Consider the following 7,452-nt stretch of genomic DNA (forward strand, 5'->3'; position numbering starts at 1 on the left):
GCTGAAAAGGGAACTAGGCTACAAGATCACTAAGTTTCCCTCCAGTGCTAAGAGCTGTGATCCCATGACTTCGGGGGCTTATCCAAGAGAGCCAGCATAGGCTGAAGATAATCTCTTACACCTTACATGGGCTATAGAACAGACAGGACTGTCACATAGTGCATAAGAACTCTGTGCCTGAACAGGTTCGAATTCCAACACAAACCCTTATTGTTTGGTTGATGATAACTACCTCATTTGACCTTCGCAGTCTTAGTTTCTTCACCTATAAAATGGGGAGATAATGCCTTCCAAAGGGCTCTTCTGGTGCATTACTGAGAGAATGCATGAAATGTGATTTGCAAACTTTCTAGTGATAATATAAATATGAGCCAGTATTAATCTTTAAGAATTCATTTTTTGAAATGAAGACTTAAAGGGAAGAACTCCTTAAGCTTGAAAAAAAGGTAAAATTATATTCTAATATTCCACACAGTGGATTGGAAAAATGAATGAACAACTTTAGAATTATTCTCACCAAGGATGAATATAAAAAGGGTTTTCTGATTAGCCTACATACATGCAGTTTACCAGAATGTTCAGTTTACCAGAAAACCCATTCTACAAGCACCCTAGCTAATTGAAGTCTAGACTAATGAATTTATAGTAAGACATTTAAAGTATAACACTGATGATAAGCATGAGTGAATGAACCTGAACCCCAAATTCATCAAGAAATAAACACACACACACAACCAGACACACACACACACACACACACACACACACACACACACACACACACACCCCTTTGGGAAGATGATTTTAATAAGCTTGAACTAGTCTTCCCATTTTGTAACTGGGTTTTATACAATTCTTTTTAGTAACTTCAACTTCCAAATAACAATTTCCCCAATTAGGAATTTATATTCTTCATCCAAAATTCCATTTTTCTTCCCTTTTTTTCCTTCTGTATTTAAATCTATTAAAAAAAAAAACTCCAGGAGGACAGTGCTTGAATGCCATATTAGACATCTGTGCTGTGGACTCTTCCCAGAGGGCCTTGGATCCATTGTGCATTCCAGAAATGTTGGGGGGGGGATGGGAATAGGAAAAGGGACAATAACAGTTGGATGGTAGATCCAGTGCTCTAATTAACATCAGAAGCTTTAGGTCCTAGATTGGGAACTGGAGGCCATCCCACTTATGTTAAAGACAAAGTTCAGTGATTCCCACAGGTAGCAAATTCATTGCATCACAGATCTGAGAATCTGAAAAGGACCTCAGAGACCATATCATTCTTTTTTTTTTTAACATGTAAAGAAATTCAGTCTCAGGTTTGAGTGACTTCCCCATGGTCACACCATTAGTTCTGGCACCATTTCTTTTCTACACCAGGAAACTAAAACCCAGACAGGTGAATTGTCTTGCCCAGGTCATATAATCATAATAACCAGCAAAAGAAAACTTTTAACCTGGGGCTTGTCTCTAACCCCCATGGTATTTCATGATTCCATTGTGACAAGACTGGATGGAGAGAAAGGCAAAGGAAAGTAATGAATTATGATTTCTCTTTCCTCAGTATCCCTAGCACTTGTAGACAACGAATTCTAATTCCCCAGAAGGGGAATATCATGTATCAAAGCAACTCTCCCCTCTTAGACCTCTTTCTTTACAAGGAAGAATGAATGGAGATATTTCTCAGCTAGATCTTAGAGGAAAATGAAAAAAAAATCCCAAATTAGAAAGATATTGGGATGATCCATTACTCGAGGGAAAAAATTGGAACCCACAAGTTTTGACCTTTTCCAGAAAACTTAACAGAAGTCTACTAAAACTGTTAACAGGCCAGGAGGCCTGAGTTCTACATGCAGGCTGCTTCTGCAAGCCTCAGGAGCTGCATATCAACCCAAGAGTTTCATGCCAAGGGAAATCTGAGTCTCAATGGAAAGCTTTCTCCTAGTTCCCTCCCCCTCCCCAAAGATCTATTGGCTTCATGCAAAACAATAAAGTCATAAACAGTTTTTCTCCCCAAATTACAGATGAATAAAACCTGCCTAGTAATGAATTTAGGCAACTGTTTGCATTATTAATGCTCTTTTTTTTTTAAATCCCCACCAGGGAAGGAAAACTTCAGTAGCTTATCCAGCTGAACCTCTCCCTTCTGCCTTGGTTTCTAAACAGTTCCTTGCCTGGGCTGTCTTTCAGGTTTCAGCTAAAGTCCCTTTTCATCTTCTCCTATTTCTGATGGTATGAGTTACTACACTCATGTTGCTGAGAAGCAGAAAATTATATCCCACTTTAAAATAACAGTGGAGTCTTTTCTAAGGCGTGTTCTATTCAAAACTGCAGTGGGGAGGGGAGCTAGCTGTCAGCCTGGGCACTCTCCAATTGGGGTACTTTGACCCCATTTTCTATCTCCCAGGGACAAGGTTTAAGATACATTTTAATACTTAGAATTTAAGCCACGCTTATGGGGGGGGTCTTTTCTTCTCCCATGACTCACTGCTAGCATGTCTTTTATTAAATAGGCAATGTTTCCTGTTCAAGTTGCAAATTTCTCATGTTAAATAAAAACTCAATGAATGCTTTTTACCAGGTCAACAAAAAGTCTTAATAGTCTCTGGTTATAAAAGTCCCAAGAAACTGTTTCATTCAGGACTCCCTTGACACTGACCAAGGTTCCCCAGTTCACACTCCGGGGCCCTTGAACGATGGAAGGAACATCTGGGAGAATCAGTCCCCAAGACCATTTCACAAGACCTGGGCAGAGGAACCTGGCAACTCTGCCACCCGGCAGGGGAAAGGATCCCATCCTTCTAGGGTATTTTGGAGGAAACTCTCTGCCTGGGGTCTCAGCGTCCTCCTAAAATTCCACTCTGCATTTTTCCTAGGGGGCAATTCAGAGAGACCCTGAACCACAACAGCTGTCCTGGATATCAATTTTCAGACTTAACGAAAAAAGAAAAAAAAAGGAGGGGAAGGTGAGGGAAAGGAGGGAAGGAAACAAGTTAGTTTTTGGTCTATGCTATCCTTGGAAGTTTTTCCTTAATAACTTGGGAGGGTTAAAAGAAAAAAACCCAACCCATTAGCCTACAAAAGAATCACTGAGATCTGAGCCTCAAATTGCTTTTTAGAATTTTAACCTTATTGTTCCCAAAATTTATAGAAGGAAAAAGTCTACCCGGCATTTGCTTTGTCAGAAGAGCCCAAAATGTTCATTTAAAAAAATATTATTTCTTTTGGGTCTGAGCATTCATTAAAAAGGGGGGAGGGGGAAAGGGAAGGGGGCCAAGATAGTAGTTATTCCCAGTCAAACTCCCTTCACCCTCACTATAATCCAGATGTTATTTTGATAAGGCTTGCCTGGAGAGAACCGGGACTGTGGTTACAAATGGGACCAGGGCACACTTCTTAGACCACTATCTTCCCCCTTTTTTAAGGCTCTATCTGCCCTATCAGTTTTGCAAACAGTTAAGACGGAGCACTGGGACGATAAGCAAATTTGTAGAGCTCAGCTAATATTTTCCAGGTTCTTTCTTTTCACTCAGGTTCAGTTGGAACTCAAGCCGGGAAGCTCACCATCCTGGAAGGCTGATCGATGGCTTGGGAAAAAAATGGGGGGGGAGGTCAAAATTCCTGAGATCCCTTTAGCCCTTTGTCCAATTGCTTTATTTACTCTTCCTAATGCAAGCTTCTTTGATTAGTGGAACTTTGCTGTTATCAACACTCCCCTCTTATCTGCCGGCCCTAGGCGAATGACACATTTACCAAGAGCTCTGCCCAGATAAGGCAAATCCCTTGTTTAACTTGGGCCAGAGCAAACAAAGCATTTTCCCTCCTTCAACAACTTAATAGGCATGTTTGGGGTCAATTACAAAACAGGAAAAACGATCTGTCAGAGCTTTCTGGGGTCTCCTAACTTCCAGAGGGTGGCTCAGAAGCAGATTGTGTCTTCCTCTCCCAATTCCCCAGGAGAGAAATTCCTTGCATCAGGACAGTCTTACAAACTGGGGGGGGGGGGGGGGGGGGGCAGTTGCAAGGATTCCCAGGGCTTTCGTTGCCAATGAGAGGCCAGTTCTAAGACCTGGGGGGGGGGGGGGCAGCATCTTGCAACCCGCCCAGTTCCCAGGGAGGGGAGAATGCCCATCACAAAAGAAGACGCATTTCAGAAGTAGCTTCAAGAGGACAATTCAACCTTGCAGAGGCCGCGGGTGGCAAAGCCCTCTTCCCAGGGCTGGGGCCGGGGGGGGGGGGGGGGGGGGGAGAAAAGGAAACAGCAGAGTTGGCTCCAGATTTTGTGCCCATCCCATGGCAGTGATTCCCTGGGGCCGGGTCCCCATCTGATCCCTGAGGCCAGAAAAGTTGAGGAGAAAGTTTGGCTATTTTTTCAGAGCCACCCCAGAGGCTCAACTTTGACCCCCCTCGACAAAGGCAAGTTGGCAACGTGCCTCTGGATCTCCAGAATAAGTTTCTGCCAACGAGTCCCAAGGAAGGGGCTAACAGCGCCTTTGGCTAGATGGCCTAGTGGGCCAGCTCCGTCCGTGGCAGAGTGGGGAGGCATTCTGCGGCCTTCCCCGGGCAGGGGCTCGGAGGTGGGAGATCCCGATCCCCCTGGGGTCCCGTCTCAAACTCCAGCCCACGGTTAAGCCGCTACTGCGGCTCCCGGCCCCGCGGGCTCCGATCAGATAACCAAATAGGCAACAGGAGCATTTTTTTAACTTGGCTACCAGCCCCGGGGGGAGGAAACCCCGTCGGCCCGGCCCGAGGGGCGTGCGAGGCCCGCGGCTCCTTAGAGCGGCAGAGCGAACCCCAAAGTTGGCAGCAAGGTCGCCCTGCGCCGGGGAGGGGGCCCGGTCCGGGGGCGCTGCCTTTTCCTGACCTGCCAGCTCCGAGTCCAGCCCCCGAGGCCGGAAAACGCGGCTCTCTGCCTCCTGTGCCCCCGGGCCGGCCCAGACTCCGGGCAGTCCCGTTGTGGCCCAGATCCGCCTCTCCCTGCCCCCGGGACGTCTGCATGGGGACCCAGGGCGGGGGGGGCAGGGGGCACCCCCCGCCAGCAGTTAGCTGCTCCCGCCCGTCTTTTCGCCCAGATGGGCCCCTGTCACCCTCCCCGTGGTGTCGGGATGGGAGCCAGGGCGGGGAGGGGGCTCCCCGGCAGACACGCTTTCCCTGCCCTCTGTGCCAGGTAGGAAACTCTCCTGGCACGGTGCCGTTGGGGTGCGGACACGGGGCGCCGGGGGCACTAAGCCCCCAAGTCCTGGCAGCGGGTGTTCCCTCTTTTTGCCCAGATCGGGGCGGTGGGATGGGGCCGCCGCGCAGGACAGGGCCGAGCCCCCACTCTCAGCAGGTCCGTGTTTCCCTCTCCGCTTGTGGCCCGGATCGGGCGCTCTCCCGGCCCCGCGCGTGTTGGGACGGGGCCACAGCCCCCAACTCTTATCACTTCCACGTTTCCTGCCCAGATGGGAGACTTGGGTCGCCCCTGGGCGGGGGCGCGGGGCGGGCGCTCGGTCAGGGCAGCCTTGGCGCCGACGGCCGGGCCCGGGGCGCGCAGGGGCCGGAGCGGGGCTCCCGGGGCCGGGCCGGAGCGGGGCTCCCGGGGGCGCGCAGGGGCCGGAGCGGGGCTCCCGGGGCGCGCAGGGGCCGGAGCGGGGCTCCCGGGGCGCGCAGGGGCCGGAGCGGGGCTCCCGGGGCCGGGTCGGAGCGGGGCTCCCGGGGCCGGGTCGGTGCGGGGCTCCCGGGGCGCGCAGGGGCCGGAGCGGGGCTCCGGGGCCGGGTCGGTGCGGGGCTCCCGGGGCCGGGCCGGAGCGGGGGCTCCCGGGGCGCGCAGGGGCCGGAGCGGGGCTCCCGGGGCCGGGCCGGGCCGGGGCGCGCGCGGACCCCCCTCCCGCCCGGGGGCCCCGGCGGACCTACATTGCGCGGGGGTGGCGGCGCTGCCACTCGGCCGGCGTCAGGCCGCCGAAGCAGGCTTTGAGCGCTTTCTCCTGGAGCATGCAGGAGGACGGGCTGGCCGAGTAGAAGTCCAGGATCTGCGCGGGGCTCACGGCCAGCACGTCCATGCAGTCGAACATGGTCCCGGGGCCGGCGCGGCCGGGCGGCGGCGGCGCGGGGCGGCGGCGGCGGCGGCGCGGGGCGGCGGGGGCCCGAGGCCGGCCGGCTCCACGCGGGGGGCGCGGGCGCGGGGCGGGCCCCGGCTCATGAAGCGCGGCGGGCGGCCCCGCGGGAAGCCTGGCGTCGGCCCGAGCGCTGCGGGAGCATCCCGGGCCCCCGGGCCCCCTGCCCGGCGCGGGGCGCGGGGCGCGGGGCGGCGGGGCGGCGGGCCGGGCGGCGTCGGGGCCCCCCCTCGGGCGCAGCGGCGAGCCTGGTGCTGCCGAGCCGCGGCTCCCACTCCCGCGTCGCCGGAGTGAAAGATGGGCCCGCCTAATATATGCGCGTGAACTCTCCGTGAACCCTTCCCGGGCTGCTAACCTTCAAATGACCCAAGCGGGCTGACATCACCGGCTCCCAGGATTCTCACACGGCCCGCTCCGCCAGCCCCAGCCGCCTCCCGGGGCGGCCGCCGGGGCCGGGGCCGGGGCCGGGGCCGGGGCCGGGGCCGGGGCCGGGCCGGGGCCGGGGCCGGGGGGGCGCGGGCCGGGGGCGCGGGCCGGGGGGGGCAGGGGCCGGGGGGGGGCGGGGGCCGGGGCCGGGGCCGGGGCCGGGGGCGCGGGCCGGGGGGGGCAGGGGCCGGGGGGGCGCGGGGCGGGGGGCGGGGCATGGGGGCTGCTGGCAGACGGGGGACTCCCGCCACCCCGCACCTCCAAAAACAAAGCAGCACCCCCCACACGTTTTTACACACACACACACACACACACACAGACACGCAAACACACACAAACACAAACACACACAAACTCAAAAAGACACATACACAGACACACAAACACACACATATACAAAAAGACACAGACACAACTACACAAAAAGACACAGACAAACACATACACAGACACACAAACATACACAAACACACAAACACAAAAAGACACAGACACAGACACACAAACACATATACACAAAAAGACACAGACACACATACACAAAAAGACACAGACACACACATACACAGACACACAAACATACACAAACACACAAACACAAAAAGACACATACAAACACAAAAAGACACATACACAGGCACATGCACAGACACACACAAAGACATACACAGACACACAGACACAAAAACACACAGACACACACAAAAAGACAGACACAGACACACAAACATACACAAACACACAAACACAAAAAGACACATACAAACACACATACACACAAACACAAAAAGACACATACACAGGCACATGCACAGACACACACAAAGACATACACAGACACAGAAACACACACAGACACAAAAAGACACAGACACACATACACAAAAAGACATACACTGACAAATACACACATACACAGACACACACACAGCCCCCC

General features: G+C 53.7%; 1 protein-coding gene across 1 annotated transcript in view; it reads right to left on the reverse strand.

Moving 5' to 3' along the window:
- The window catches only part of RARB (retinoic acid receptor beta), a 168,442-nt gene extending 161,921 nt beyond the window's left edge, over positions 1-6,521 (reverse strand). Inside the window, exon 1 of the mRNA XM_074195688.1 lies at positions 6,445-6,521. The gene's annotated coding sequence lies outside the window, so the exon portion shown is untranslated. The remainder of the gene's footprint in view (positions 1-6,444) is intronic.
- Positions 6,522-7,452: the final 931 nt, after the last annotated feature.

Source organism: Macrotis lagotis, chromosome 7 (assembly GCF_037893015.1).
Source record: "Macrotis lagotis isolate mMagLag1 chromosome 7, bilby.v1.9.chrom.fasta, whole genome shotgun sequence".
NCBI lineage: Eukaryota > Metazoa > Chordata > Mammalia > Peramelemorphia > Peramelidae > Macrotis > Macrotis lagotis.